Source organism: Colias croceus, chromosome 11, assembly GCF_905220415.1.
Source record: "Colias croceus chromosome 11, ilColCroc2.1".
In the NCBI taxonomy this organism is placed as follows: domain Eukaryota; kingdom Metazoa; phylum Arthropoda; class Insecta; order Lepidoptera; family Pieridae; genus Colias; species Colias croceus.
Genome location: NC_059547.1, coordinates 11,191,353 through 11,197,352, shown reverse-complemented (window position 1 = coordinate 11,197,352; position 6,000 = coordinate 11,191,353).

Below are 6,000 nucleotides of genomic sequence, written 5' to 3'. Positions count from 1 at the left end.
GCGCTTAAATGCTTGTGTGTGTATATGTGTGAGCGTGTGTGTGTGTGTGTGTGTGTGTGTGTGTGTGTGTGTTTTCATGTAAGTTTTGCTTTTATGTGTGGATATGTGAAAAAGAAAAAAAAATGTGTAGTATATCTATATATTTATAATTTTTTTTTTTTTATCCTTTCTTATAGCACGCTTTAAATTATAAATCCCTTAGCACGGTTTCAATTTCGTCGTAATCAAACTTCTCTAGCCACGTAAGTATACATCTTTTTATTTTATGATTATTCAATAGTTTAACTTTAATTTCCTTATTAACTTTATTGTACAGTAGAGGTGCAACTACTTTGTAGTGTTTCTGTGCGAATTTTGATTTTGTTATAGGAAACGGACACCGATCGACACGTTTGTTACTTTTGGGTAAGTATGGAACATCATTTTTATGGTAGCGACGTAAGATTTAGACAAACTTTAAGTAATGCTCTCTGTGCACGCTCTGCTGCTATTAGGAGGGATTTGGATGCATTACCCCAAGCACAAATGCAATATCTTATAATACATTCGCACAAAGATTTATACGTAGATATCACCAATTTTTGTTCTGCCACAGATTGTAAATTATTAAAAATATAAATTAGCTGACGTATTCTGGAAGTTAGTTTTGAAATATGCGAAGTCCAATTCAATTTATCATCTATCTCAACACCGAGGTATTTAATTGTATTAACCCGTGAGAGTGTAGAACAGTTGCAGGGGGCCACATAATTACTACGATTACATGGAAAGGTATGTATTTTAATAATCATGTCTTGACTTGGGGCACCTTTAGATGTCATACTGTAGCACATGTATTTAGTTTTACTAGTATTTATTGACAGTAGACTATTTTCGAGCCAACAGGTCACAACAGAAAGACACTTTTCAGCAAGCTCTGCCACAGTTCTCCAAGACTTTTCATGAACTAGTAAAACAGTATCATCGGCAAACATAAGAAGATCTAATCCAGGTAAGGTGATATCACATAGTTCGTTGATATAAACAAGAAAAAGGATAGGTCCCAAAGTACTACCTTGCGGGACGCCATATGAGCAATCTAGATAGTCACTTTTATGGCCCTCTACTTTTACTGACTGCCGTCTCCCCAATAAGTAGTCAGAAAACCAATCAAGCGTGATTCCCCTTATGCCTACATTCTCCAGCTTTTTCAGAAGGATGGGAATGGATACTGTGTCGAACGCCTTTTGCAGATCGAGAAATACACCCAAACACTTATACCCATTGTCTAGATATTGAACAATTTTTGAACTCAGCGACAAGACTGCATCTTCAGTTGAAGTTCTTTCTCTAAAGCCAAACTGGTTGACACTGAGAACATTGTTGCTCGTCAAAAACCTCATTAGTCTTTTTTTCACAAGTTTCTCTAGGATTTTAGATAGCGTTGAAATTAAAGAAATGGGTCTATAATTTGATGGATTGGTTTTATCTCCATTTTTAAAAATTGGGCTTACAATAGCTTTTTTAAAGGCTGATGGAAACACTCCAGTTTCCAGACTCAAATTGCACAAAAAACAAAAGGGTTCGGCAAGAAAATTCACAAATTTTACAAGTATATTAGCGGGAATATTATCCCAGCCGGGTGCGCTATGAGGTTTTAGGCTTAGAATAACATTTCTCACTTCAACTGGGTCAGTGGGGAGAAACGACATGGAATTGAGTGGTGAATTTGATTTTTTACAGTGTGCAGAAAGTTCATATTGTGTCGTGTTTAATTTTTGCAGAGTAAGATTCGCCAGCGTGCTACCAACAGAGGTAAAATAAGCGTTTACATTATTCAATGACCCAATTGGGTTGTTATCTGTTTGTAGAAGTTCTCTAGAAGGATCCTTTCGTTTTGACAAATTGCAGACATCTTTAATTACTTGCCATGTTTTTTTTATATTTCCTTTACTTTTGAGAAGTTGATCCTTATAATATTCCCTTTTAAGTGATTTTATGATACTATTGCAGACATTTCTATATTTAGTGTACCTATTTCTAAGATTTATATTATCTGGTGCCTTTTTGACCTTCATGTGTAGTTTGTTTCTCTTCCTTATCGACCTAACTACACCTATAGTAATCCAAGGTTTCAAAGGTTGAAGCTTCCTGTTTACTATTTTTGTTTGCGTATTTTGATTCATAAAGGACGAGAGTTTTTGAATCATCAAATCAGCAGCAACATTTGCATCACTAATTACATATAACTCCTGCCATGTTTCCTCTGATAATGATTTTTCCATACCCATAAAATCTATAGTTGTTTTATGGTACGTTTTGTTTTCCGCAAAGCATCTTTTAATATTTACTCCAGTAATACATAGCAGAATAGGTGAATGGTCGGTGAGCATTTGTTCAAAAACAAATGTTTTCCAAACATTTTGGCATTTGATCATGAAGTGATCGAGACACGATGTCAATCTTGTTGGTACATTAATTCCTTGATTTAGGCCATGCATGGCTAACAGATTCAGATACGTTTGTGTTACTGTAGCCAAATTACTAGACAATGTATCAATATTAATGTCGCCTGTAAATATAACGTTTTTAGAAGAGATAGTTTTTAAAGTTCTATCAAGCGATTCCAGAAATTTTGATGTATTTCTAAATGACGGAGGTCGATAAGAACATATTATAGTATAGTCAGGTACAATATTAACAACTAAACAGTTCCCCTCCGAAAATAAGAGTTCGTAAGCCGAGGCTTTGATGTCTTGACGAACGTATACTACCACACCGTCATTTTGATTTAAACTGTTTTTCGTCCAAAAAACTTGATAATTATCCAAATTAGGAGGTGGATTTACAACACTAGTCCAACATTCTGTTAAAACAAAAATGTCTATAGTAAGTTCTAGGGTAGAAATAAAAGCCAGAAATAAATCAAAATTACAGTTAATGCTTCTGATGTTAACAGTCAAAACAAAAAAAGAAGCCTTATCACTTATATCAGATTTCAGAAGAGATTGACAATCATTTGTATCACTAACCAAAAAGCATTCTATATTATTTGAATTATCTACTTCTGCTGTGATATAATTATTATCCATTATTTAGGTATATATTAATATAGTGCAAGATTATTTTTAAAATGAATAAAAACAACAGGAATATTATAAGTCGTCGTAAGCGTAAGCAGTTTTTGTAACCCGACAAATATAACATGATTATACAGGTGGTATAACAAATATTATTATTAATAAATATTATTATCTGATTTTTTTTATTTTGTCGCAAAGGATCTATGATCGTGTGTGTGTTGTGTGTAGATGTAATGTAATGATAGGTAATGTTTAAATATTTAATGCGCTTTCTGATAACAAACTTAAATTTAAATAAAGGTTTAACATTTTGATAATTATATACTAACATGAAACAACATCTAAAAATATAAGAAAAACTTAAAATTAGTCACTTAGACTTAAGGTTCTCTATATCATCCTCATTATTAATCTTTATGAGAGGTGTACCTTCAGCTCTCCGTAAGTATATCTTTCCTCGAGACGTCCAACAGTATCTATATCCATAATTTTTTGCATATTCTCTAGCCATGTAAAATACTTTCTTAGTTTTAAAAGTCAAACTTTCCGACACAAAAATAGGCTTAACGGGTCCTTCCATTTTTAAATTCGAAGTACTGTATTTACTAGATGCATATTTCTTGTTGTATGTTTTGACGGAACTTATTATCCTATCCCTGAGTGGGACGCTCGAGAACTCTGCAACAATAGGTTGGTTTACATCCTTTTTATTATTTGTATTTATGCGATATATATCACGAATATCAGTCTCTTGTACCGGCACATTCAGTGAACTGCCCATTTTATATATAATGCCAATCAGATCTGCTTTCGATTCTACGGCTTTTTTGGGCACGTTACGAATTTCGATACTTGTACTACGGATATGACGCTCCAGTTGTTCCAGACGACCTTCCAAAGCCTGTATATATTTTCGATCTGAGGCTTTCTCCTGTTCTAGAACTCCAATTTTAGAAATCAGCTCATCATACTTTACCGATAGAAATTCAATTGAAGCGGATATTTCTTTATTTTGCTCCGTATGGCTGTTGATTCCAGATTTAATTTCTTTCATGAGAGCCGTAAATTTTTGCTCCTGCTCGTTTTTTAAAATAGAAAACATTTCAATTATTTCTGACCGAGAGATCTCATCCTCCGTATCTCTTTTGCGTTTTCGCATAGTAATATACTATTTTCTTTCTAACTATTTTCTTTGTATGGTTCTAACATCCCGATAGCTACTAACTTTTAATTTGAATTGCTATTTGTTATTTGTTCATAATATGTCATATACCTACATAATACAGACTGTAGCGCTAATTATTTTTGAAATAACAAAATGAATTGTGTATCTTATAAGAATAATTTAATAAATAAAGATTCAAATGGCACCTCAATCCTCATTATTATTAAACGATGTCTACAATACAATATGATTTGGTCAATTTTGAGGTGCTTTTGTTCTTCATTATCGCTATACATTTAATTTCGAAGTCCTTTATCAAATTTTCTTAGCATTTGTGTGGAAGTAATATTCGCAATCAAACAATGGTTCCAGTGTCGACTTCAAACACAGCAGCAATTAAGTTATAATTAATAGAAGGAGCTGACGTAAATGACCAATATATTATTGTCTTGTTGTGGACTGCGGGCCTGCGGGGCCGCGGCCGGCTGAAATACCGCGTCTCCACTTATTGTAAAAATTAATAGGTGTATACCGTGTATTGCAACCAGAGGCGGCTCGTGACAAAATTGTATCTATGGGTGTTCACTTGCAATAAAACAACGAAAATACAATAGCATTAGCAGGATAATTTATTACAAAAAAAAATGAGCACCACATTATAAATCCATACTAATATTATTATAAATGCGAAAGTAACTCTGTCTGTCTGTTACTCAATCACGCGGCACGCCTAAACCACTGAACCAATTTGCATGAAATTTGGTATGGAGATATTTTGATACCCGAGAAAGGACATAGGCTACCTTTTATTGCGAGATATGTACCACGGGCGAAGCCGGGGCGGACCTCTAGTAATATTATAAATGCGAAAGTGCGTTTATTCATTGGCCATGGGTAACTTTTGACAGCGGTGAAACGACTCATACTAATGCGAATTTAACATCAGGGGAATCGGCGGGCAAAGAAAAATATATGAATATTGTTTTGAATAAAAATGATGATGATGATATTATTCATGAAATTAATTCCATAATTCCAGGGCCCTGGTGAAAGCGCCCAACGACCGGGCGAGTTTATACGTTCGCTAGCTATGCAGATACTGAGCCATTCTGCGCACGCGCGGCCTGTGGAAAGAGAGCATAGCGTACGGGATGTGGGTGGGAATAGGTGGGTGGTTTACTTTAATCAGTCGTAAAAAAATCCAATTTTAGGAAGATTAGAAAAATGATTTTAACAATAGTTAGGGAAATTTCGATTGACAGAAAAATTACGATAAGTCAGGAAAAATTACTATAAGTCGGAAAATTTCCATAAGTCGGAAAATTTTCTGTAAGCTGGAAAATTTACTTAAGAAAGGAAAATTTCTATAAGTCAGGAAAATTTCCATACGTCGGTAAAATTTCTATGAGCTGGAAAATTTCTATAAGAAAGGAAATTTCTATACGTGAGGAAATTTTGTATAAGCCAGGAAATTTGTATAAGTCAGGAAAATGTTTATAATCCAGGAAAATTTACGCCATAAGTAAGGAAAATTACGATAAGTCAGGAAAATTTCCATACGTCGGGAAAATTTCTATACCTCAGGAAAATTTCTATAAGTCAGGAAAATTTCTATACGTGAGGAAAATTTCTATACGCCAGGAAAAATCCATAAGTCGGGATAGTTATGATAAGTCAGGAAAAATTAAGATGAGTCAGGAAAAATTTCTATAAGTCAGGAAAATTTCCATACGTCGGGAAAATTTCTGAGTTGGAAAATTTCTATAAGAAAGG